At 41.4% G+C, this 27,604-nt stretch overlaps 1 protein-coding gene across 7 annotated transcripts in view; it reads left to right on the top strand.

Annotated features, from left to right (window-relative positions):
* The first annotated feature begins 1,111 nt into the window (after positions 1 to 1,111).
* SGK3 (serum/glucocorticoid regulated kinase family member 3) overlaps positions 1,112 to 27,604 on the top strand; it is a 62,681-nt gene continuing 36,188 nt past the window's right edge. Inside the window, exon 1 of one of the 7 annotated variants that reach the window (XM_064507451.1) lies at positions 1,112 to 1,301. The gene's annotated coding sequence lies outside the window, so the exon portion shown is untranslated. Of the gene's footprint in view, positions 1,306 to 1,606; positions 1,815 to 26,385; positions 26,763 to 27,604 lie in introns of those variants that run through there. The other 6 variants (XM_064507448.1, XM_064507449.1, XM_064507452.1 and 3 more) reach the window with 6 other exon arrangements.

Below are 27,604 nucleotides of genomic sequence, written 5' to 3'. Positions count from 1 at the left end.
AGCAGAAGCTTTTGAAGACCAACATTTTCCTATTTTTTATGTCTTTTTCTCATACTTGTAACTAGTTCAAATCTGTTTCACGATGCATTCCTCCAGGATAAGCACTCTTCAAAAACCCATTTCAAGTATACTTTTCCTAAAAGAGCCATTCAAAAGAGCCGTTGAATGGGCTCTATATCCTTTTTTTCCCTTGCTTGCTACTCCTCTCTTTAGATGCGACAGCCACCATCTCTTTGAACAAGGTCCTCCCACACCCTTGTCGTTAGAGACACTTGTCTCTAACGAGCACCGTGTAGCAGTCCAGTTCCTTTCCTTCTTCCAGCCAAATTCATTCATTTTTGCTGGCCACATGAATGAAATGCTGGCATCAAAAATCCATCCGTCACTCTGCTGTGCTATGGCATGAGGGCTCGCCACGTGGCAGGACGCTCCGCTGTTATGTAACTACGTAGGACATTCACCTCATGAGGAATAAACACGCCTCTGAGAGGGGCTAGGACCAGAGGAAAAGGTGCAAGGGCCTCTCCTAGCCAGGGAACAGATAATCTGCCACCGGGCAGAAACGGATCTGAAGCAGTCGCAGCAGCTTGAAATCCACTCCCGAAACGCGGCACGCGGGGACCAGGCCGTCCCGCAAGGCCGATCCCCACGTCGGCAGCGCTTGTGCTGGGCGGGAGAGCTGACAGTATCATCCCGGATTATCCGCCACTTCACGGGGGGGAAGGAGGGCCCCGTAATCCGGATTTGACTCCAACATCCACAGGCCCCGCCGACACCCCGGGGATGGGAGGCGCCGCTCTGCGCCCCCCACCGCAGCTACAGCCTCGGCGCCGCGAGGGACCGGGCTGGGCAGGCGCGGGCGGCCGGCGGCCGGCGGCGGCGGGCCGTGAGGGGGCGGCGGGCCCGTGATGGCCGCCCGCCTGCGCGCGGCCCCCGCCGGCCGCGCCCTCGGCCGCTAGGGACCGCGGCGGCGCCCACCCTGCGGCGCGGCGCAGCGCCGGCCGGCGCGTCCCCGCCTGACCCCGCGCCGGGCGGCGCGGGCCGGTGCTGGCGGCTCAGGCGGCGGGGCCGCCCTGACACCGCCTCCCGCCGGGCGGCCGCGCGTGGCCGGGCGGCCGCTCCCGTCGCCGCCGGCGGCGGCGGGGTGGGGGGAGCCCCCTGCGGCCGGTGCCTGTCAGGCGGCGGCGGCAGGAGGAGCTCGGCTGACACGTCAGTGGAGGGAGCATTTAACCCCGGGGACACCGGCCAGGAAAAAGGAAGAGGCGAATTCGGGCGGGCGGACAGCGGCGCGGCCGGGGGAGGTAGGTAGGTGGGGTGGGCGGGCGGGCGGGAGCGCTGCCCTCCTCCCTGCGCGCCCGCGGCGGGGCTGTTGCGGGGGTCGCCGAGGAGGTCGGAGCCGCGCCTTACATAAGCGGCGGGGCCTGGCGGGGGGTCTGCGGGGCGCCCGGCCCCGCTGCCCGGCCGCGCCGGTGTTTTAGGAAGGGGCTGTCAGAGCCGAAGGCGCCAAACCGTCCCCTTCTCTCCTCCCCCGCGAGCCAGACCTTTTGCCTTGTTGCAGCCCTGAAACTTCAGAGGGCTTCTCCTAACCTCCCGGCGCTCCTCGGGAGTGTTTTCAGTTTCGCCCTTCCGAGCTGCCTGCGGAGAGGAGGAGGAGGAGGAGGAACTGAAACTGTTCGCCCGAAGCCTGATCCCTGTGGATCAGGGCTCGGCTGGCATGGATCTAGTTACAGACCGGGGGCAAAGTGCTCTCGGAGGCATACTCAAAAATGGAGAAATCCCTACTTTTCGGTTGGTGTAATCTTAAACATTATATTGTAAGTTGCAAAGCCATTCTGCATTTCCTCTCATATTCTTTTATCCTCCCCCTCTCCCGCCACAGTGTGGCTTGCTCTTTCTAGCATTCTTGCCCTGCTCTCTCTGTCTGCTTCTGTCTGTATGTATACTACTCCTTAATGTTTGCTTTGGTGGCTGGAAGGGCTTGAGCTGTGGGTGGCAATTACGGACAACACCAAACCCTATTTCAGTTCCACTACCTAATTCTATAAACAGCGGTGCTGAGCTGGAAGCAGACATTTAAGAGGTAAGGAGTGGCTTTGTGTTTAAATTTGGAGTAGCTGAAAGAGCCCTTTTCCAGGAAGCCCCTTTCTGGTACCTCCGGAGAATGGGGAGACTCTATTTCACTCTGTTCGCTGTGTGTTTTGCAGAGGAAAGGCTGTTAGTGCAGTTTGGGTCTGCTTTCTTTCTTTCCAGTGAAATCTGGGCGGGGGGGTGAGGCCTGGAATGGCCTCTTTATCCCTTTAAACACCTTATATATGAGAGAAGGTTGGAGGTGAGGAGAGAATTAGGAAACTGTTGTTCCTTCTGTGAGGAAGGGGTTACAATGTATGTGTATTTTCTGCACAGCTCTTTGTGGGATAAGATAAAACTCTGATGTCAACTTTCAGGGTTTGTGTTAGGGGAAGAACTAGTGGAGCTTGAAAGAATATCACACAACATTCACCTGCATGACTTGGTAATTACAGGAGATTGTGCACACAAGTTTTGCATATTTGCTCTTTCTGATCTCCTTTGGCTCGGTTCTTTCATGAACATCAAGAGTGTACAAAGAGCGTGAATATATACTGGTTGGCAGCAAAAAACTGTCAGCAGTGTGAATCTCCCTTACTCTGGTAGCTGCTACACCCTCCACATTACATGCTCTGAGCAGTGAAACTGTGTTGAAATTGATATTGGACATTTGAAATGGATGCAGACATCTCTTGTATTTAATCTTCTTTCATATTAATCTAATAAATTCAGTACCTATAATCTTAAATGATTGAGAAGATAAGAGAGTTATGCTGGACTGGTATATATGGCCTATCTCCCAAGTATTGTAAGACTTGTAGTTTATTAATTTTGTTGTTCTGAGGGAATTTTTGTTATGATAATCAACAACTGATTGAAATTGTTGCTTTTTATTGTTACTATTTGCGTTTTTCTCTTAAGGACGGACACCTTTTTGAGGAGCTTAAAAAGGCTGGATGTTTGCATCTCATTGAACAGAGGTCTTCAAAGGACCTAAGGGGGATGTTACTTGGGTGGTTTGTAGCCAACTCTGCTGTTACCTGCTTATAAAAGAATGTATTGTAAGGAGCTAGTTTACTTCAAGTTTTAAGATGTGGGCACTCTTAAAATTACTAGTCTGCTCATTTTTTTGACTTGTTTAAAGTCAATCCACAAGTAGGTGGATAATTTGACTGTAATGGCATATGTTTAAAATAGTCATTCCTGATTTTCAATATGCAGATTTTTTTTTCATTCTAGGTAGCTGGGGTAGCTGCCAGCCTCCAAAGCTGACTTGACCCAGCAACAAGATACTTCAGTAGAATATGCTGAGTGCCAAAAATAAAGTATATTAGATAAAATGTCACAGGTATTAATAAATAAAAATAGATGCATAGCAACTCTTGTCTCCCCTGGGATCTAGGATTTCTGATGGAAATCACATGTCATTTGTCATTTTTATAATGCCATACAGGCTAATTGCAGGTTCATGTTCATCATCACTGTATAAGAGAGTATATTAAATCTTTTTTTCCATCCCATCTGTACAGGTTAAGCTTCTATTAAGCTGTGATCCTTCAGCCACATCCACACATCAGGCCTTTCCTGGGTGATCCTCCCTATATCCCAGATCATTTTCCAGATCGTTTTGGTTTTATAATTTGTATGCAAATACTAGGGCATTTTTATCCCCTGGATATGAGGAATTTTATACACCAAGGCCCAGCATTTCTGCATATAAACTGAGACCAGACTCCAGCACACATTTGCAATTATAAATGAAGATTTATTTATTTTTGGCTGTCTAACTTTACATTTGGAAAAATGCTATTTTTAAAGAGTGGGCACTTCCCAAAAGCCAAGTCACTGCTGGTTGTTTTTGTGACTCCATTTTGGATGTTCATAAGTCATTAAAGATTTTTATTGCTATGAATTTTTTTCCTGTAGGCCAAGAAACTGGCACAAGTAATCTATGTGTTTATATAGACTGAGCTATAATAAGGCAATATGTTGTTTTGATTTGAAGATATCACTTTGAATGTTTATGTTGAAGTATGCGTTTTGCTCCAATTTAAATAGTATGCATATGCTAAAATAACCTGCAGGGCAAAAGTTATACTTTCCAAAGTAGAACTGAAGTGTTTGAGAATACTGTGAGAACATTTAAAAAGGTGTTAATGAGGTTCTTGCTTACATTCCTAGTTCTCAAACATACTTTATACACCCAGGTTTTCCAGTGGCCGTCTGACTCTGAAAGTGTCTTAAACTTATTGGATCTCCCTGTTTAAGCAGAAAGTTCTTAAGCGCCTTACCTAGATCTGCTGTAGTCGAGCATCAAAGCCCCTGGGAGATCAAGAAACTAGGACACCTGGCAAGCATGCTGTAAACACACAGGCTGATAGGATCAGTTATGTCTCGAAATGCGGTTGTATGGGCTTTCTTATTAAAGCATGGCCAGAAGAGGAACTAGAGCTCACCTTTCCATAATAAGCTAGTGGTGGCGGGACTCGTCTAAAGTGTGGACAGCATTCCAGCAGTGGGAACCTGCGCTCCTGGTCCCTGAGCTCAAGGCGTTCGAACCAGCATCTTTTCCCACCTCCACAGCTGCTGCACAGGCTGGACATAGTGAACAGAAGGGCATGCTCCTCACTTCCGTTTGCAGCCGTCTTGTAGAAGATGCAGCAAGCTGCCTGAGGCTGAGATGAGGGAGCACCAGAAGGAGCCTGGCTCTGGTGCAGCAGTTTGTGTGCTTTCCTGGGCAGCCCTCCACGCCTCGTAGTGCTTAGTTGTTGATGGTGAGACTATTAGCAGAGGTGGGAATTTCTGTAACATCCCCCATGTTTCTTGAGAGGCACAACACTTGATCTGTTGTTTTAGGAAAAGAATTGGCCTAGGAGCCTAAGCTCTGAAGTTGGAGTAGAGGCAAGTGTTCAGTGCTTCCTGGCAAGAAAGCACTCTTTCCAATGCAGAAATCTCCATCCGGGGGCACGTATCTATAGCCATGTGGTGATAAGTACCAGTCTATCAGTTTTGTATTATGCAGGTGTCTAGTTCTTGGCATAACTGATCCAGTCCACAGGTTTGGGTGACTATAAACTGAGCTGTAAGTCTGTTCCCTCATCTGACTGTCTGTGTTGAGAATCTTCCTCCATAGCTTTTAGCAAAGGAAAGAACAGGAAGAAATAAGGTTATATCTTCACATGATCTTTTTGTTTGGGTCTTTCAGACACTGCAAGCATCATCTCACAAGGAGAGGGAAATTTCTGTCTTCTCTCATGTATGTGACATGCTTTGTTTTACTGGTACAGTGTTTCTTTGTTTTAAGGCAGGAAAGCACCTGTTGGGAGCTAGTGGGAATGTGGTAAGAAATATTTGGTGTCTGAGTTTATTTCAAAGCTCCTTCATTCAAAGAGACATCACATTTTATTCGTTGGCAATCTTGTCTGAAACTACAGTGACAACTGGCAACCTGCTAGTGCTAAGTGCCTTGCCAAATACTATTGCAAAATACTGCCGCTGCAGAAGTTGCATAACTTTAGAGACCGTTACATTTCTCTTGGAGAAAATTAAAGGGTATCAAATTCTGATACTTTGGCTGGGATGTGCCATTTAGGCTGGGGCAGGCCTCAGCTGAGAAACAGGATTGACATGTTTCCAGCTGCGTGTGAGGCACCCAGCATGCTGTTTTGCTGCTGCCTTCTCCTCTAGTTTGTATCATTAGTTTTCCTTTGACTGTACTTTTCCATCTCTTGTTCACTGTTGTGAAACAACTGGGGGAACAAGATTATTTAAAACTCTTTCATTGGGCTATTAAATGCAAAATAGTGTGGAACAGACTTCAAACAAAAGGAGTCTTCACCCTGGATTCTGGACTCAATGTAGGTACATCAAAATAGACTTGTAGGGTCCCACGGAATTATAATTTGTATTTGAGTATTTGTTGAACAATTGTGGAATTGTAGTGACTCTGAGTACTTATATTTATCTAAATAGTATAGGATGCAAAATCTGATATATAAATATATGCAAAATGCTTGCAAATTCTTGAGGAATTTGTTTACTGTTACAGTAAGGGATGAGTTGGAAAGTTCTTATTTTTCTGAAGTTATCTTGATAACCATTTCAGGGCTTTGTGTCGTTAATTGTTGATGCTCAAATTAATATTTTAAAGAAAAACTGTGAGTGTTCTGGAGAGAGCATTGTTATCCTGAAGCGTTCAATATAACATTGCTTTACAATGAAGTTTCTGGATTCATCTAGGAAGATATGCTAAGGGGTAAGTGCTGCTTAGGGCTAAATCCTACAATTTAATTACAACGGATCTTGGTAGGTGTCCAGTGCAACCTCATGCTCAAAACAGGCTCAACACTGAGTTCAGAGAAGGTCGCTCAGGGCTTTGCCTGGTTAGGTTTTGAAAATCTCTCAGGATGGATACTCCGCAGCTCCTCTAGGCAACCTCTTCCAGTGGTCAATTATCCTCACAGCGATTTTTTTTTTTTGTCCCCCCTCCCCCATATCTAGTTGGAACATTCCCTTTTTAATTTATGACTGTTGTCTCTTGTTCTTATGCAGTGCACCATAGTAAAGAGTCAAGCTCTGTCTTCTTGATAACCTCCTCATAGGTATTGGGAGGCTCCCCTTCTCAGGCTAAACAAGCCCTGTTCCTTCCAACTCTGCTAACAGGGCCAGTGTTGCAGCCCTCCACCATCTTTCTTTTGATTACTTTTGTGCCCTGTGTAGTTTCCGTTTAAGTACAGGGGTGTGGGACGTGTATTTAAATTATAACCTACTCGGTCTGCAGTAGTTTGACAGAACAACTGTATTTAGATTATGATAGTCTAGGTTTAGAGGATTTGGGGGGGCTTCCTAATTGTTACATGTGTATAAACTGGGATCATTATCAAGCCCTTAATTATCTTTCATGCTAAGTTTAGTAAATAAATAAGAACTGAACATTCAAAAAATGAAGGCTTTTACTTTAATTCTCTGAAATTTCCATTTTATGGTATGTGTCTTTACTTTAATGTTGGAAATAGCATGGAATAGCGACAGGAGATAATTAGGGAGTACAAAACTTTTTTTTTTTTTTTCCCCTCTTTATGGATGGGATTTAACCTTATCTTGCAAAAGGAAGCTGTATTAAGTTTGGAAGTTTGGAATGCTGCAGAAGCTACTGAGTGGAGAAAATCAGAACAGCTCAGAAATAAAAGCTACCTGGTAAAAGCACCCAGGCTGCCATTGTCAGGATGCACCGTTACTTCATAAAGGGGAAGTTAGAAAAGCATCTAACATTAATTAGTATATAGCAATGTTTTATGAGAGGTAGGAAGTGAAATGGAAGGAGGTTATCTAAATTATAGTAGATGCTGGCAGCCTAGAATCCAACTTGCCTCCCGTGTTATTTCTTTTTTTTTTTTCCTTTGAATATTAGGCCACCCTATCTTATTAATGTGTCTAATGGTGTTAATCTAATCTCCTGGTACTCATGATATATTTCATATAAATAATTAATTTAGCTTGATCAATTTCATTTACAAGGGGTTCTGGATTTTCAGAATAGCAGGGAAAGCTTAAGCAGTACTTTAATATTAAAATATTTAAAATTGGAAATTTAAAAAAAACAGTCCTTGCAAAAAAAAGTCTGTTTTCTTTGGAATTTTTGGGTCTAAACAGCTCTTCTGCCATCCTTCTGTGTTCAAAGCCTTTATTGAAAACATATGGGGTTTCTCCCCAAGGGTACACAAATTTGGACCCTGGTAGTATCCCTTGAATAATCATGTGATACTTAGAACAATGACAGACAAAACTACATCATTCTGTCAAGAGAGCATGGCTTATATGTTCATAAATTTTCAAGTTCCTTAATATAAAGTGATTGTGTCAAGAAAAAACTATGCTGTTTCCACTGATGTTTTACATCTTGCGTATGTGTACATACATTATATGTAACTAAAAAGGCACATGCCAAATAGATTGGTCTAACTTCACTTTTCTTCAGAATTTTTCAGCGATTGGCTGGTTCTTTGGTGCTCTTTCCACGTTAACTAATATGTTATGTGGTGGATGAATAGGATTCTTTATAGAATTATCTAAAACTAGGCACTGATTATTTGAAACAAAGGGTTTCTTTAGAGCAAAGTTTAAGCTGGCATTGCCATGAATCCTAGAATTATTCTACATTTAAATGAGAGAACAGTGATGCACTTGTTCAAAGCACAAGTACAGTACAGAGCTGTTGACCAGAAATCAGGACATTGCTAAGCAAATCTTTCTAGGTTGCTTTGCTAAAGTTTCCAAGTCTTCTCTTCTCTCTTGAAGCAGATAATGAAAAGCAAAGCTAAACAGATGCTATAAGTTGCACTAAACTCTTCTAAGAATAGTGTCAATTTTTTGGAGGTATGCAAGTTTCTTTTGGCAATACATAATCCAAAAATCTATGGAAATCTCAGTGCTCTATAGCAATTGGAACATGTACTTATCCTCTGCTTTGGTTTGGGGCGTTTGAGGTATAGTATATAGCAGCTAAACAATATCTCACTTGTCCGTTAAAAAGCTGGGGAAGGAGGGGTGAGAAAGAGAAAATGTTTACAGTAGTTTTCTACCCAATTAAAATCAGAAGGCAAACTGAAATACAAAGACTTTATATGTATTCCAAGCCAATTAAGAAGATGTTTTGCTGCTTGGATGTAAAGTTACACAGACTTTTTTTTAAACTTTGTTTTATTTTCTGTGTAAATGTAAACTAGAAGTTTGACTTAACCTCTCTAATTCAGAATACCTTTAAGTTTATGGTTCATTTGGTTTTGGTTATGGCATTTGGGTATTTCAGCACCTTTTCAGTGAATTGACTGAGGCTGTTAGAAATTCATAAACTGGCTTAAAATGCTAAACTTGTGGAGTATTTTACCAAAATGTGTAAGTAATGGCTGTCTTGCAAAGATAATGCTGCAGCACTAGTCAGTTAGGAACCTCAGTGAAGATACTCTGTTTTATACCTTCAGCTGTTTTTCCTGTTGGTTAATTATCTGGGAATAAAACCAAAATTCTGTAGCTGCCCTCATGTATAAAAATGTATCCAGAATTTCTGTGCAAACATCTTAATTGTATTTGTTGATCTTAGTTGAGGTTGGGATTTTTGCATTGAGGTTCTTGTATGTTTGCTTACAAAGAATTAAAAAAGAGGTGGGAGAAAGAGTGGCATGACATTTGTAGGGTTTTGCTCAGAAATGAAATGGAAGGCTCGTCAGCATGTGCAGAGAACAGTTTTGTATTTTACATAGAAACATCACTTGAGATGACCTGAAGGAAATTTTATGATCAACCACTCAGTCAAAGTCCAGATACTTACTCAGGGAATCATGTTGGATGTGTGATGCGCCCAGATAAAGAAACAAAACAGTCTTTGATAAAGATTTGTAGGTGCTGCATTTTTCAGAAGGTACACTGGCAGTCTCTTAGCTACAGAGCAGTGGTCTCATGAGGAATAGAGGCTGGCCTTGTATCTCAGAATAAACAGATGTTTTTCAAAGACAGCTATGCACACACAAAAAGTGCAGGCACACACATAGCTTCACCCTTTTTAAAATAAAAAAGTTGCATCATGAAATAAAAATGTTGATAAGAAATTAGGAACTGGCAATGAGAAACTGGAGCATGCTTTGTCTTAGTTATGATTAGGTTACTGCTTTATGGCTGGGGGACTGGAAAAGATTGATGACTTGGATGCTTGGCCTTTTGTTTTGTTTCTCCTATATATAGTTGATTGTCTTGCATTGCTTTCTGCTATATGGATGCCACTGTTGGGCCTCTGGTTTGGTGTAGGGTGAATCCATGTTACTGGGTTAGTTTGGTAGCCTGCTTTTGAAGTACATCATCTGATCCTTTCCACTTAAGCTTTGGTTCACTCTGCTGGGTGATCATGGGGAACATGAACTGGATTTCTTTCAGATGAAGCCAAACTGGAAAAGGGACTGCAGGGTGCTTCTGACGCATGCAAACCACGAATGGGCGTTCAGTCCATAGGACCAGGCTAGAGCTGGCTTGAAGCGAAACAAATCCTGCCGCACCAACATGGGTAGGGTGGATGTTGGGTCCTCAACATCAACTGTTTCCCTCTCTGTGGATGTGCTTTTCTTGCGCTGCATTACTTGCTAACGTAGACGCTACAGAAGCTACAGCAAGAGCAGGTGCAACCACCTGCAACCTTGCCTTTTCTTTTGACTTCAGATGCAGCCTTATAAGCAGTTACTCATGAAAATGTAACACACCTCAAACATGGCTTTCTCTGGTCCCTTTGCAGACTGCAGTCTCATTTTTCATCTTTCCTGCCTGTTTCCTGCCTGTCACTTGACTTCCCTCAGTGCTTCTCATCTTTGTGCTTTCAACACAGACTCCTTTTCTCTTCTCTCACACTTATTTGCCACCATCATAGAACATTGCTTTCAGCCTTAAGTTTTCCAGCCTCAAGAAGTCATCTAAACTGTGTCTGCCCCAAAGGTGAAATGTTTTTCCTTGGTTGGTTGTTTTTGGAGGGGGGAGCAGGGTTATTAAGAAGCACGTGCCTAAACTGTTTTTAAAGTTCTGTTGTTGTAAAGTCTCTTCCAGTGCTTCACTAGTCTTTTATAAAACTTTACTGGTTCTCGTACCCCCTCTCCAGTGTCTAACCTGAATCTTGACCGTGCTAGTTTTAATAAGCCCGTGGCTGACCTGAGGAAGAGACAGTTCTCTTGTCTTTGTGGCAGCCTTTTAAAAAGCGCTCTTAGATATTTTCTTTCTCTTAAACTACTAGCTTGTCCATCCCATTCCCCCCCCCCCCCCCAAGTTATGTTTTCTGGACCTCCTTTCATTCTCCTTACTGTTCCCTAGCCTGTGTCCAGTGGGTCCACATCTCTCCTAAGTATTCAGACACTAACAAAGTAAAGCAGAAGATTTTCTTTGTTTTTTGAGTCCAGCAGATCATGCTCAGGCATTAAACTGCAACAGTCCTGTTTTATGTCTCATGATAATGTTTGCCTTTCTTACAACAGCATGACCTTCTTTTGTGATCCTCTATAATCTGTTGCCTTTTATTTCTCATCCGGCATTTCTGTATTTGCTGTTTCCTGCCTGTGGGTAGTATCTTGTACGTAACCGGTTGCATTTCACTCTGTCCTTTCACTACTTAGCCTGACAATCATATATTTAACTTGTATTTTGCACATCCTAAACTATTTCTTCTTCCTGCTTCTCAAGTTTAACTGTTAAAATATCATGAGGCACTGTAATATCTTACCTTTAGTAAGGTTTTGACATCTGTGATTTCTCTCCTATCTATCTGCAAGGCCTGTCAGAAGAGTTAGCAATGTGACTCAACAAATCTGTGTTGGCTACTAGTTCATATCATCTTCCAGGTGCTACAAATTAATCTGTTCTGGATTTTGTCTAGGATTTGAGGTTAAACTGACTCACTGGTCTGTAATTTCACTCTTTTCTTTTTTTTAAACTAAGGCAAATTATATTTGCCCATTTCCAATTTTCTGGTATGTCACCTTGCTTATCCTTTGAGTGACCTATAACTCATAATTCTGAGCTACATCCTAGAAGTTGATCAGACCCAGCCAATCTGTAAACCTCTAATTTCTGAATATTCTTACCTGTTGTTTTGTTTACTTGTCTATGTTTTCCCCATTATATACACTGTGGGCTGAAATCTTAAGTATTATGCTAACTACTGCTTACATTTGACCCTGTTAGTGAAGACTGATGTCCACACAATTACTAAACTTGGTAGCCTTCTTGAAGTCATCTCTCATTAGCTTTCCTCTATGTTGACTAGGGCAGCAACGTTTTCCTTGCTCTTAAAAAAAAATAAAATAAAGGGAAATGACAACAGAAAAATCCTTGTTACCAACATATTTCTAGTCTATTTGCATTACACTGCTGTCTTAACCATGCTGATTCTCATACCTATGTATTCAAGCAGATTTTATACTTACTGCTAGTGATTTGACTTTGTTTTCACATTCTGTGTGTATCTTGAGCTCCTCACAAATCCCAAAAATGCAAGACTTACCCAGCTTACTCTTCTACTAGAACTTTTTTCGTTTCTCTGAATAGGGCAGGAGGAAACTGCTGCTTTCTTGTCTCCCTCTTCTCTTAGTGGTGTCTGTTGTGAGACGTACTCTCGACCTGAATGTGTTGACATTTTCCTTCATTACACTGAGCTTGCTCGCTCTATTTCATGAGTTTCAGACAACTTGTCTCCTCAGCTGGTTTCTCTCCATTTGCCTAGAAATAAATCTAAAGGATTTGCTGCTTTCTAAAGGATTTGCTGCTTTCTAGATTCTTTCTCCATTTTTCTAATCAAAAAATTGCCAATTTTGAAATACAATACCTGGTGGATGCAAGTGTAAGTGTAAACAGCAATAAAGCTTCTGTTAACTCCACAGACCAGTGTTGCTGATGAAATGGGTATCATGTGTTGTTCAGTTCCCATTCCAGGCTTTTCTGTTTCATTTCCAAGTTGTGTTAACTGTCCTGTTGTCTAGATTTGAGGTTTAAAAACAAACGAACAAAAAAAAAACCCCACTCTGGTGCCTGTTTTAGTGGCTGCATCATTGTCAAAGCTGGTTTGCAATAGGTATGTACCAACAGCTTATTCCTTGGAGTGCTTCGGACTCTGCAGACTGCCTACTGCCTGTTGTCCAGCATCGTTCCCAGCCTTGGTGGAGCTACCATACCTGGAAACATCAATTTAAAGAAAAAGGGAGGTGGAGGGAGAGACATGTGCTTTCAGGTGTACAGTTACTAGCATGCCTCCATTTCTGGTCTGTAACCTGAGCCCATTTGTAGTGGGTACAGATTACATTTTAGAAGTTGTCGATAACGTACAAAGTTTGGTTGCTGGATCCAAATGCTTCAATCCCAAGAAGTTCCAGTTGTGGACTTAGGCCTGAGGTTCATCTCCACTGCTTGTTATACCAATGAAAGGCAAAAAAATTTGCCAAAAATGCCTCATTAGAATCGTGACTTGAGTGACCTTAGCAATTAACTTTTTAAAGTAATGTGAAACAAAGTTTTCAAAAGGGAATGCTCTGCTGCATTTCACTCCGATAAGAGAAATGATCCTTTGCACATTAAACCTTAGTGAAAGCAATGATGCTAAAAGCTTATAGTTGATCCTTCACATCCAGGATGGGTGAAAAAACAAAATGAGTGTTCACATCCCACCCCACTATGGGAAATTGATCCTGGAGCATTTCCTTTCCATTATAGTTGTGACATATGCTGCCTTTCTTCTTTTAAAAGAAAGGGATCTGGTTGTCCTAACAAGAGTTTTAGGAACTAGGAGTAAAAAGATTCTGAAAATTTGAAGGATTATTAATTATGTCATCCACTATGCATATCCCTCTAATCATGCTCAATAATGCATATGTATACATTTACATAGTTACTGTTGTCACTGGAAGCTGCTAAGCACCCTAAAGCTGCACCAGGTCCACATCTTGCTGGGTGTATTGCACAGAATTAATAAATGACCTCTTTTCCAACGAGCTGTGCTCTGTCTTATTCCCAGCTGGTGAGATAAGATAAATCACATCTGTAGTGTGAAAAGGATCCTGAACAGAGTGGGTGAGAGCAACATTCATGTGTGGAAAAAGTAGGATAGAGTGGTTGTGAGCAAAGAGCTGAATCTCTTGAGGATTGAAACACCACATTTTTTCTCAAGCTAGGCTGGGTTACAGAGAGTTGGGAAGTGCTGAACTGCGTAAGAGACAGGGTGCAACAGATCGATAGACAAACATCATCACCTGAGTGATGGTAAACTAGGAGGATGCAACAATAAATGGGAAGATAATTTCTTTACTGCCTGCTATGTGATATTGCTGTTTGTGAAGTGTTTGTGTAACCGCGTGCAGCCTAGTGTCTGCCCTGATGAAGGTGTCCAACACAAAACACTATTAAGGGGTTAAGATAACAATTAAGACACATAGGCAAAGCTCTGCCGATTTGACTTGATGACAAAATGCTTTTGTAAGCTTCTTTCTCCTTATCTTCTGCTTGTATTCACATCTCTAGCCAAGTAAGACTTACTGTGATTTTGATGTTAATTTATTTGCAGCCCTTCATACCTAATTGGAGATTAAAATACTTTTAGCAAACTAATTCACTAAGCATATTGGAGCATGCACCCAGATGTTCATATGATGCTCCAATCTCCCTGGCATTAGTGAAAGCTCTACCACAAATTTGTATGTAAACTGGTGGTTCTGTTGTTGCTCTGCTGTTATACAGAAAAGCAACCAACGTTATGTGACGCTAGGGAATTTGGGCTATGGTCCTTTTAGAAAAACGGAGAAAGCGCAATTCCTTGCTCAAAGTACACTATTGTGTGTTGTTTTTTTTTTTTTTAGCTTAGTAAAAAGACTGTCCCTTTGCAAATAATTTTCTTCCACTGTGGCATAATGAATGAGATTTGATGAGAATTTGGAAAGCTTGAGATCTCTTCCTTATTCTACTGCAAAAACTTTCCATGTACCTTGGTTGATTCTTTTAGTCTGTATTACAAGTACTTTTTTATTGCTGTTTTCATGTTTTACAATGTAGTAGGTCTTAATTTGATTGTTCATTGGAATCTGAACAGGCTTGGTCAAGAAAATGCTGCTTCTGGCAAAAAAAATACTTCTTAGTCTATTTAATGGGTTTCAGTCTGTAACTTATTTATTCTCTCTAGCCAATAATATTTGGGATTTTGTTCATTTGTTGCTTTAAGTCTGACACTGGTCTGCAGTTAATTTGGTAGTATCCTGTCATAAAATATATCACAAATTTGGAAGTTGGATTATTTCTTTCTAAGGCTCTTCAATAAAATGACTGTTTAACCTTTCAGGCCTGGACAGATTATGTAGCAGTACTTGAAAACTTTCTTCTAAAATGTAAGATGGAAATCCCATGGTTAATGTGCTGAGAAGGTACTATCAAGTATTCCCTAAAATAACTTTTCGTTACTGTCTGATTTACTTTTCCTCGTAGTAAATCTGCAAGAAAAATGTTCCCCTCCCTTTTTTTTTTCCTTACAAAAGAAAATCTCCCTATAAAAAGGGTGGTGTTTGTTTTGTTTTAAATATAACATAAAGAAGTGGGAGTTCTGTATGTTTTCCTCTCCCCTGTCCTTAAACACAGTCATGGGCTGTGCTCTTAACTCTCCTAGACACATAATAAAACAAAGCTTCATAATCCCATGTACATTAAATAACTAACCTTCACATCTTCCTTTCTTCATATGCCCATGCTTTTAGCATCCACTGAAGTGTAGTTTGACCCTGTATCTGCCCAACATGTTAGGCATATTAATGCTTTCAAGTTCATGTTTAAGGAAAACGTCCAAAATTTCTTTTTCTTTGGTGTGAATGCTTTCATGTTCTGTGTTCTCTTTATGTCTCCCTTGGCCTGTGGTCCTTTTGTTCATTGATGGAACCTCTCCTCTCTCTCAGTTATTTTATGAAAATGCCAAGTTACGCTGGCTTGTGTCACTTGAAGCATCCTCTCCATAAACTGGATTTTAAAATCTGGTGCTCATTTAATTGTGCAAGTTCACAATAAATGCAATAAGATGTATACTAAAAGTTTTGTTGAGTATTTATGCATGTAGGAGCACTGGAGCTAAGGATCAGCAGTATGAACAGCCATCTTGCCTGCTCTGACTTTTAAAGAATTGAGTTGAACTTCAGTAACAGCCACAACAAAAGATGCCAGAGGTGTCCCCAGGCTTCTTGTATGTTATCAGTAATCACTGTCGGAGCACTCCTTAATTTTTACTCAGTACTTCAGTATTCCTCTTCTTAAAATTAAGCATTATTCTTGTAATAGTGAGAAATAAAAAGCATTGGTATTTTGTGATCTTGAAGATACTTATAATCAATCTGTGGAGGTAGAGGGCAGAAGGAATGAAAATATCCTTAATTAACCTACCTTTATTCTAAAGGTAAATGTTTCTTCCCAAGGGGTCAATACAGAATATGTGGCTTGGGACAGGTGTGGTAAAGGCCTAAGGCAGACAGGAAAACTTAAAGGACAGGGGAGCTCTAAAAAAAGAAATTGTATAATGGTTTCTTAGGTTAATTTGGTAAGAGGAACTGTAATTCCAATTTTATTTGGTTAGGTAAGAACCCCTTCTCTTGACATTTATCCACTACCCCAAGCTTCCTTGTGGAGGTAAAGTTATGAATGCAGATACTCTCTCCGATTCTAGTGTGTTAACAACTATGTGTGGGTAGGCATGAATTAGTGGCAAACTAGGGGGAAAAAAATGATAATTGTAGGCCCGGGAGGACCTTGATTATATCAAGGTGAACCATGAAGGAGAACTTTAGTTATATCAAGGTGAACAACGAAACAGAATATATCTGAAGTGGGTATTTTGAAGGGCTGTTGTTGCAATTCTTTTTATATAAATGAAAGGTACACTTGAACTGGAAGCAATGTGATTTAGAGATGTGGTAGTGACTCATTCCATTCCTAGGGGAAAACAGAGCTATTGCAACATTGATAGATTTTTGAGCACTGACATGGTATCTGTTTCAGACTGAATTTACATTTTCATCAGTTAATTCAAGAGTGGAAGATATTAGCACTCTCCTCCAACACCACTCCTACTAGCTTCCATTAGTGTGCTGCATATTCTGGTTTGGGCATCCTCATCAGCCTTGCAGTTGCATCCAAACAGAGATTGATTACTGGTAGTTCCCTGAACGTTATACAGATCATTGAAGAGCTCCCGTAGTTTACTATCAGCGCAGTAACAATATATTTGACTGCTTCGGTCTGTGAGATATAGGACATCTTCTGTCTTCATGGGTTTACAAAATACTTTATCTTGCTTCTAGAACAAAATTGTTTCTCTGCTTAATTGTAAATTTATAAAAAACTTAATGGATCAAGCTGACACAAAGGAGGATTGCCTTGTAATTATGAAACTTTGCCATTTTCCTCTTTTGTGTTCTTACACTAACTTACAATTGGGCTGTCATCTACAAAAATGACTTTAATTTGTACATTGCAGTTGGAGGAAACTGCAGTCAGAGTGAGACTTTCTTGTTCTCACAACTGGTAGAGGGAAAACAGAGTAGTTTGTTGGATTTGTGTGCAGGAACATCTTAATGTGAAACTGATATATGACAAACTAATTTGAATGATGACTGCAATAAAGTACAATGTCTTTTAAATACTTTGGTTCTTATTGTCCCTCTAAAATGGGTATATTTACATCAAAATGTCAACAGATACAAGTTAATGATAACTTTTCCTACTCGGTATTCGTAGTCAGTGTGGTAACCTACAATATCTTTCCGTGTTTCCTGTGGTCCTCACCACTGAAAGCCACAATAGCTAACAAAAAAACTCCTGCTGACCTGAAAGATTATTTAATTTGCCCTGCGCTGTTTTGAAACTTCTTCATGAAACTTGCAATATTCCATCGACGGACATCTGTTAGATCACCATGATATTTCTTATAAAAAGAAAGATACGTTAAAGAAAAGTTTAGTTTCTCTGCAGTCCGTAGGGTGCAAAAGTTGATCATCTCCTGTCCTCTGCCCTTGCTTGTTCTTGGACATCCTGTATCATATCAATTTTTCCTAGTATAAGATGACTGGTATATTTTTATATAAATCTGTTGCTGAAACTCACTGAATACTTGAGACTCACATTAGCAATATGAAACCTTGACCCACAATCCCAAGAGCTGAGGGTGAGAGTTTTCATGCTTGGAGGGTTTTTTGGGTTTTTTTTTTTGGGGGGGGGGTTTAAAGGCTCTGAATTTGGAAGTTGGTGGAGGAAAATGTATATTCTCTGTGGATTGGCAACAGGGTTGGGCATATGGCAAATATGAAGAAACAGCTAGATAACCAAGTGATCATAGTAAGGACAGCGAATAATAAACTCTTACTTTTTTGCATTAAAAATTCTGTGTCCTTTTTGGATTATGAGATACAGCTTCTAGCTTTGGTAGTACGTTTTCAAATTATTACCTTTTTTTTACTCTGGCTTGGTGTGTAGCAATGCTATAATAGAATGCTTGTGTCTTTTGACATAAGCAATTTGTTAGAAGTATTAACAGAATTGTAAATCCAAATCTAGTGTATTCTGTAGATGTTACACTGCCTTACACTGCTGATATTTTGGAAAAAAGCTGCAAGTGAGGAAAATTAGATATGAAAACCACTGACAAACAACAAAACCCACGCTTCCTTCCTTCTGTCAGAATAAGGCTTCTGAACTGTGCTGTAACCGCTCTCATTTCCAGCGGTTCACTTCAGAACACTCTAAGAATTGTGAGTACAGAGTAGCTTGAGGACGGGCGGACGAGTGGAGCAATGCACTTCACTTGTAGAAGAGAAGCAGCACTATGTTTTATTGCGGTGAGGTAGTGACTTAACAAAGTGCCATGGTAAATGAAGCAATGATTTAACGAGGTTCAGTGGCAAGGTTCACTCAGTTATTTACTGCAGGGAGAACAGGGTCAAGTGAAAGTGTCAGGGAGACCCTCCCGTTGAGTCACGAGGTTCAGAAAGGACCCGCTTGCTCTCCAGACTCCTTCAGAGAGGAGTCTAGGTGTGGCTGGATCCAGTCCTAGTCCCAGACTTGGTCAGCGGTTTATGCCTAAGAATTATGTGTAAAGTGTGCGAGCAGATTGGTCAACTGTTTATGTCTAAAGGATTATGTGCACAGTCAATCTAAGATACAACCTAGCAAAGTTTCACAAAGTTTGCAAAGTTTTAGCGTGCTATTAATCACTTACTGAGCCTCTGTCATGAGTAAGGAATCTCTCAACCTTGAGGAGTAACCTCGAGAGGCATTCCTGCTCAAGAAGAGTTTCCACAGTGCAGCCCACTTCATGCAGGAGAGCTCAATGGGCTCTGGGCTGCCCCCTATTTATGGGGGAGAGGGGGGAGAGAGATGATTGACTCATAGTCATATTTGCATGCTAGATGGGCCTTAGCTGGTGCATGCCCAATTAGCCCCTGTCTACCTGCTGTTTACACGGAGGTCAGGTTGAGGGAGAGAGAGCACATGGCAGGGGGGGAAGGAGCACACTGTCACAGAGGGGACAAACCTGCTAGTACGTGAATCTTGCTGACCTCTTGTCCCTTAGTGAGAGTAGTGACCAGAACAAGTCCCCCACTCCTGTGGCGTTTCATTTGAATAGAATACCTGTATGGATGAACTGCAAGTAAAGAGCTTGAAAATTTACGTAGAGTGGTTGGTTGTGTTCTCAGTCATTTCTACCATTTGGAGAAGAACTCTTGACATTCTGGGTAGACCTCATCTGCATAACATTGTATGCCGGAGCATCTGCTTACCCAAGCATGCTTGTTTAGCAAGCCTGTATTTGTCATTCTAGTAGAATTGCGGTGCAGTTGAGATCCAGGAGGCTGAACTAAGAGCCTCCATACAGAATTATTACTTTAAGAGCAAGCATTTTTTTTAATACTTAGCTTTAGTATACCTTACTGTACATACTGCGCAAATCTCCTGAAAGCTCAGATAATTGACCTACTGTATAAAACTGTATTTACAAACTGAATACCAAAGAGTCTTTTTGAAGAACAAAATGAATATCTGATAGTACTATGAGGTGGGAGTTTTTTTAGCAACTGATGCTGATACCTAGCAGATATATTGAATAACTTCAGCTTCAAAGTGCTTAACAGTGCAGTAATTTACTACTGTGCTGCATGCATGTCTACTGAAACTAGTCCCAGAACATTTTAGAGTATACCAATAAATTGCATGTTGGACATAATTCAAGCACATATTTTGCTACATATCTCTAACGTGATCCATTACCTTTGTCCTTGTTATATGTGTGTGCTGCATTTATAGGAGTTATAAAGTGATAAAGATCAGGTTCAATGCACTTCCCCCCCCCCCACCATCTTCTTGGAACCCATGCAAAAGTCCAAGTCTGGACTGAAGTGCACCAAAAATGCTTGGATCTAAGCAAGTGGAGAAGGCTTGAGGTGCATCTACAGTGTGCATCTCTAGAATAATTGAAACCTAAGCTAAACTAGTCTATGTGAAGTTTAGCATTTGTTTACGTTATGCTGCCTCTGGTGACTGAACTGGTTCATAGAGATTTAACTTGGGTACCTGTTTTATATGTGCACTTGTACAGAGTGGAGTAGATGCAAGGCAAACAAGATTTGGGCTGGGTGAGCAATAAATACTGGTGTGTATCCACACACCTTGTGTTAGTGATGCTTCTGCTAAGGACTATGCTGTAAGGGGATGACAGATCCTGGTGGGGCCCTGTCTGCTGCTGCACTAATAAGATGTAAACAGTAATTTTTGGATTAGAATTGAGCTTTGTGAGACATTTTATGTGCACTTCACTGTTCACTTTAAATGCATTGCATTGCAAGTAATTTTTATAATACAAACAACTGTTAAGATTAGTTTTTAGCAAAATATGTTGTTCAACTCACCTAACTGAAAAGAAGTCTAAAATGCCTGATATTGCAATAATACATGGACTTTCAATGAATATATGAGTGAAATCAAGAACATGAGGAGGATTAAGTGAAGAAGACAGATGCATATATTTTAAATGCAAATGTGATATTTCACTGTCTGATACTGTTTTTTGCATAAAAGCATCATGGATTTTGAAGACAGTTTTTGCCAAAAATTGCTCGCCTATATCCAATTACCCAGAGGTTTGTTAGTTATAACATACTGTTGAGCAAAAGGAAAGAGTTTTCCTAATACATTTATAAAAATATACTGAGGCTTTGAGTAATATCACAAAATGTAAAAAAGTAGAACTTCTGTGTTAAAGAAAAAGATAATTTTTGACTTTATTTTTCTTGATGTTTTCAATTTGTTTTACATCTTTTAAAAGCTTGTCTGGTGCTTGTGACTTAGGGAATTGATTGCTATGTATGTGTGCTCTCTAGTGTTTATGCGTTTGGATAGAATGTGAAAGTGATTATGGTATGGACTGAGATGAGATCTGTAAAAACTGCCATATGTCCAGTTTTCCCCAAAGATGCCTCCTCTCGTCTTCTTTTTCGAAGTGCCACCAGGACAGAACTTGAGCACTGGCTACGTTTGTTTGGGCTGTCTGGATACCCAGCAGCCAAGTAAAGAATGGCTGTTCGATCTAAACTGTAGATGTTAAGAAGCCCCATACATGTCTGCTAAACATGCAGCATGAGGCTGCTGTTCCTAGGAAGAATGGTAGATAGTACATGTGTGCTGTATTGCTGTTCAGTGTAAAGATCGGATCGCTTAAGACAGAGGTGTCACTGTAAGTCCTTGCTAGTGGGACTTTTCCCTGGGACTGAGTGTTTGCTTTTTACCACAGCTTTTCTTGCATAGAGAAACTCAACTGTTGGTCTCATCCTTCCAGTGGGTAAATGTACTGATGAAAAGACTGAGAGCTTAATGTACTTTTAACAAAAAAACATGATTACTCTGAAGAGCCCTGGCAGGGAATCTGCATTTCCAGGGCATGGAATAACACACTTGGCCTACGTGTTCCCTTAGGTAAGGATAAACTCTCCTGTGTAATCATTCAGCTTTACCTGTTTTTCTTTAATTCCTTGTGACATTTCTTTTAGAGGTGATGCTGCTGCTTCTGGCACTATGCTTGTTTGTGTACTAGCATTCATCTTTAATAAATGTTTCATGTGCTTTAATGCAGTGCTTGCTTCTTAGCTTCTGTGAAGAATTTCTCTGATCTGGTGCTGCTGTCATCCTGGGTTTTTTGTTTTGTTTTGTTTTGTTTTTGTCCCTGTTATGCATACTCTGATGTTCATGAAATGATGCAGTCCACTGTAGTTGTTCTGTCTCTTTCCATTGGTTTGGTTTTTCATGTTTGCTACACTAAGTGTGGTTCCATGTAGTGCTGTAGCTTCTGGTTTGATCTCCACCATCCTCTCTGCTCCAGGACTCTCTTCTTGTAATATATGGATCTTTTTGTTCATGTCTGGAGTGCTGGAGAACTGTCAGGTCACTGTGAATGTCATTCAGTATTGGGAAGCCTCCTTTACTTGCAAAGTTCTTGTGTTTCATCAAGAGATAACACTGCAAATACTGCATCTTTCTGTACCTTCCTAGGTGGCTTGTGGTGGTTTTGTGTGGATTGGCTCATTTGCTTGAAGGAAAGGGTTGGAGTATGTTTGCTACAAATCAGTCTCTTATGTATTAATTTAATTCCTCCAAACTGAAAGACTGTCCTCTAATCTGAAGAAATTTTGCAGTTGATCTAGATTACAAAAAGAAAGTGAAGGGGGGAAAAAACCACTTCTCCCTGCAGCTCATGTAAAACTAAACCATTGTTCAGACTTCTCTAATAAGCACAGGCAGGCAACTATGAAAATGAGTTAATGAAAGCTATTAATATGCATACATAAATTAAGTGTTACAAAACCAGCTTTGTCAAAGAGCAGTTACCTGGTGACACTGTTGCTTGCACATGCACTGTGGAGTTGACATCTTGTACAACTGTATTTTTTTTTCCACAGTTTTAACTCTCAGACTTTCAGCTAAATCACTTTTCCACTTAGGGTCACCTTTTATTTGATCTTTACCCTTGATAGCCCATGGGTTTTTTAGTAGTCTCATGTATCCAAGGAGTCTGTCAGAGGCCTGTCTTCCCTAATACGTGAGTCTTAGGTGTCATGTTAAGCAGAGCTTAACACCTGGTTCCAGCTGGCCCATTCCCAAACCTGTAAAGTCCAATTCCTAAGCAGGCAATGCCAAGCAGAGATTGGGGTATGGATTTGGATTAATTAGATGTATCCAAACAAGCGGCTGGGAAGCAGAAGGAGTGTAGTTGATGAGCACAGAGCATAAAATGTTAGAAAAGGGCAGATGCATATCCGTCTTCGTGTATTTTTGTGGGGACTTTGTGGCCATTAGAATCCTAGGTATTACATGATATTTGCCCTGAGTTGCTATATCTGTGTCATCATGAGGCCTGTCCATTACAGCTTGCTGCTTTCCGAAGGGTTACACCCTCAGGCTGCTCATATACTGTGTAGCTGGATGCAAAGTATTCAGAGTGGCCTTAAAGGAAAAAATGGGCTAAAGCCATTTGGCAAGTGCAAGTTTAACTACAAGGGTCATCAGTTTTTTTCCAAGTGACGTTTAAGTTTAGGGCCTTGTAAACTAAAGGGCAACAATAATTAACAAAGATCATCTTACATCTATTGCAGTGTCCCATTAGTACCTTTTGGAGGGTTTTAAATAGACGTCTTTGGTTTAATTGGAGTTGCTGATATGCATCACAGATGAGTTTTTAATTCCAGAGATCATCTCACCTTAGTGCCCAAACTTGATGACTCTAGTCATCATCATTGTCTGTTCTGGGGCAAGGAGGTTGTGTTATCCCCGAGCAGCAAGAGCAGGATAGAAAGCTTGGTATTGAAAATGATAGGGTAAGATATTCTTTTGAAGATACAATAACTGAAGCTGAAAGCTGTTGTGTCAGTGTTTGAAGCTGAAAGTGAGAGAATTATTTTGAGGTGTTAGTCAGTTGACCCACAGTGTTTAAACAGTAACTAAAAATATTGGACTGTACTTGTCAAGTGGTTTGGGCTGTGCTTGGTATGTGAATATTTGAATATATATTTAAGTACCACAGAATATATATACACGACAGTGTTCACTAGTAAAGCTCCTGGCTATGTTTAAACAAGTCTTCTGCATTCCTGCTTTGTCTTACAATGTTTTTTATATTGTATTTTGGCCTGCTTAGTTCTCTCGATATTATGAAATTAGACTTGTGATATTTGGTCAGTGACAAGGTTTGTTCATACTAGTTTAAACACATTTTCAATAAAAATAGTTTCTCCTTTACACCTATTAGACTACTTTTACACTATTTCCACTATATTTCCACTATTTGCTATTACTTTCTGCTCTTACTGGGCTTGCTGAAGCATATTAGAGGTACTGTGTATATCTGTGATCTCTTGTGTTTGAGACGGCTTGATTGGTCCTTCATTTCTCTTCTCCACTTTTTCTTTTTTTCCTCTCCCCCCCACCAGTCACTGGCATTCTTCAACAAAGACCTGGAATAGGTGGGAGACAGTACAGAAAATAGATTTGTAACAGTGTTTAGAAGCTAAGTACTGCAAGGTAGTGGCAGCTGGAGTCTTTGTGTATATTACTTGCCTAGGAAACAAATGAGGAATGCAAGGGAGTTCCCGTGGACAAAAAAAGTCAGAGTGAATGCTGACCTTGTAACTTTACTTAAAAGGCAAGTTCAGTTCTCTGTGTTTCTAGATCTACTATCCAATTAACTACTAAGTGTCCCAAGCAAACTGACATTAGACTATTACCCTTAAAAAGCTTGTCAAGCAAATCTGTAAATTAGGATTTCTTTGAATTTTAAAATCCTTAACAGTGTTTTGTATGGTGTGATGCAATAGGCAGATGAATATGCTGAGTAATTCTCAGGGGCAAATTACAATTCAAGGATATGTACCAGGTCACTGCTGCTGTCTAACCCTTTAGACCCAGTACAGATTCAGAATAGTGAGATTAACTACATAAAATTAAATGGTTGACAGCCCTGTCAGCCTCTTCAGAGAGTTTTTAACTGCAGTGAAGGACAATTAACTTCTTTTTATTCAAAGGTTTAAGGTTAAGATTTAAGGTTAAGACTGTGGGATCAGGTAGACAGAATTAAATTATCTGCAGGCCAGGGTCTTCCCTGCTTTCCTTGGCTGAGGCCCCTCTACTGTAAGTAAGTCTAATTCAACTGATCTGCTGACAAGTGAATAATTAACTGAAAACTATTGACCAGCTAGGTGAACACTGCTAAACAGCTTTTAAGTAAAGTAACTGTTGAATACAGATTACCTGATTAAATTTTCGCCAACAAGGTATTTTAACTGACTGAAGTTCAAAAGCCTTCTGCGCTAGGGGTCAGAACTGGAAGTGCTAGTACTGTATAGTTTGTTTAAAAACTCTCTATGAATATACGGTAAATATCTCGCCACATTTGAACAAGCAGAAGACAGCTGTTGCTACGATGCAGAGTCTCTGTATACAGCAATGCCTGTTCAAAAACAGGAAACATCAAAATTGGAAAAGGGCAGCTTAGGATGAGAAAATTCCTCATTTCTTCCTGTAAGAACTCTACTAAAATGGAAGATTATGATCCAGATGAGTTGACTTGTAGCTTGTGTGTACACAGTTACAACATGCTAATCAAAACACTGATGAATTTTAAACAATGCCAGACTGTTTCTCTGGTTTCTTTTTGGAGAGTTCTTGGATGGCTGTCAGGGTCTGACACATGCATGCAGTATTTGGGAATACTTGCAGCAGGAGTGTTCAGAAACAGGATCTCCTGAATTGCTGCTTGCGAGATCCTTGCCAGTACCTGTGACTCCATTTAGATGAACTTTGTCATGTCTCATCAGGCCCAAATATAGGTCTTGTGAAAACATGCTTCTGGAACATGGGGCTTTTCCATAATCAATAGAACAATTTTCTGATGAAAACTCGTGTTTTGTTGGGCACTTCCATGTTTCAACTGAGTGATGAAACCAGAACTCGTGTTGTATCATTTAAGTCAGTGGAACAGACTAACCTGTTTTCACATTTCATTATTCACACTGCAGTTGAAATCCAAAGAATCACTAATCATTTCAGGTATTTAGATGGAAGAAACTAAAATGTCATGGTCTTTTGCCTCATGCTCAGTATTACCCTTTGCAGTAGATATCCTTTGCCTCTTAAGCCTTGTCTCAGCAATGAACGGGCCGTAGTGGTTTAGAGACAATATGCAGATGCTCTATGAACACAAAGTTTAAACATAACAGACCCGGCAGCCTGTTCGGTTAAACTGGATCCACGCTAGCTGCTGGCTCTCCTGCCCTTCCGGGTCTGCGGAACGAAATAAACTGCAAGTGATGTTGCCACTAAAGAGTCTTTTTCAGGAATTCGTGTTTTTATAACTTTCATAAGCCCTGAATCTGCTCAGAAAAACTTGCCAAGTTACTTTGTTTTGAGAGGTCCAGTTGAATTTTAACTAGGGTATTAAAACTTATCCTCTAATTTCAGAGGGCCTGGAAAGAATGTGCCCTAAACGCTGCTAGATATTATAATAACCCGTTGCATTTTCCTGCGTTACCCCTTCTGCATGTACAGAAGGACAGGGAGAGCTGCTGCAGCGGGTTTAATGATGACCTTGCCGGTGGATTGCAGGCACCCATAAACGCACCGAAGAGTTAACCTGGAAATCCTCTTCGCGTGCCTTCTGCACCATTTTATTTTTTTAATTGTTTTAACTTTTTTTTTTCTTTTTTAGCGGAGTGGCAGCCTTGCCGTTGGTGTCCCCGGGGATCCGCCCGGCAGCGCAGGCAGCAACGCGGCGGCCGCGGGAGGTCGGAGGCGGCGGGGGCCGCGCGGTGCTCCGGGGTGGCCACCTAAAGCTGGAGGGCGGGACCGGCTCGGCGCCGGGGCAAAAGCTTGCAGATAACCCGAACACAGAACATCCAGGCGGGGGGGGGGTCGTGCTGGATATTTCTCGGGGTTAATCCCCCCCCGCCCTCGCGCGCAGTTTTCGCCCACCACCCGCCCCCTCCTGCCCGCAGAGCGCAGCACGTGCGCGGGCGGGCGCAGGGGGCCGCGCCGCGGAGCTGGGAGGGCAGAGCCAGTTCCAGAAAACCGTAACTGGCCGAAAATCAAGGAGCTAAGCAGCAGCCGTCGAGGTGGAGGTGAGCAGCCTGGTTTCTCTGCCTCGCGAGGTGCCGCGCAGCAGACCGCCTGAGCTCGCTCCCGCGGTAGCTGGCCGCAGGGCCGCTGCGCTGCTGCGCTTCTCCCCGCGGCCGCCTGCGAGGGGTCTGCCCGGGGCTGCGCCTCCGCGGGGCCGCCTCGCCGCGCAGGCGGGGCTGCGGCCGAAAGAGTAGTTGCAGTTTGGGAAAGCGTGGCCAGCCCGAAGGAGGATGCCGTCAGGGGCTTGTCCTAGCGACTAGGGCTTTTTAGGCATTACTGCGTTTGCAGGAATTCAGATATCCTTGAGGAATTCAGTTGTGTGAGTGTTAATAAAAAGACAAAATATTAAGATAAAGACTATTTAACAGCTCATCTTTTGCTTAAGATTTATGCACGTTTTCCTCCTTTAGCAGCTCTGAAGGGTATAGCTCTGTCCTAGATGTGCAGTAACTTTGCACTACGGAAAATACATTTTTCATTCCCCTTTATATTTGCTTTACTGCCTGCACTGCATTTCATTTTGGCTCAGTACTGCAATTTGAATGCCGTTACGGTTCTCGCAGTTACTGTGGCTCTGAAGAATTCTGCGAATGTCACTTGCTGCAGTATTCTTGTAGCTAAGAGTCTTTTATTAATTCCTTTCAAACAGATATTTAGTAAGTTTATAGACTCATACAGGCATGAATTTGGATTTTTACAGGCTGCTGTTATTCCATTTCGATTCTTTTAATATTAAAAAACCCTGACTTACTAATAGCTGCTCTAGTGTTCCGTTTCAATCTGAGTATCTAAATATAGTTTTGACTTTTTTTTTTAACATGTTCACCTGAACATCAGTCTTTTT

This window comes from Dromaius novaehollandiae, chromosome 2 (assembly GCF_036370855.1).
Source record: "Dromaius novaehollandiae isolate bDroNov1 chromosome 2, bDroNov1.hap1, whole genome shotgun sequence".
Lineage (NCBI taxonomy): Eukaryota > Metazoa > Chordata > Aves > Casuariiformes > Dromaiidae > Dromaius > Dromaius novaehollandiae.
This window is presented reverse-complemented; position numbering and strand designations above follow the sequence as displayed.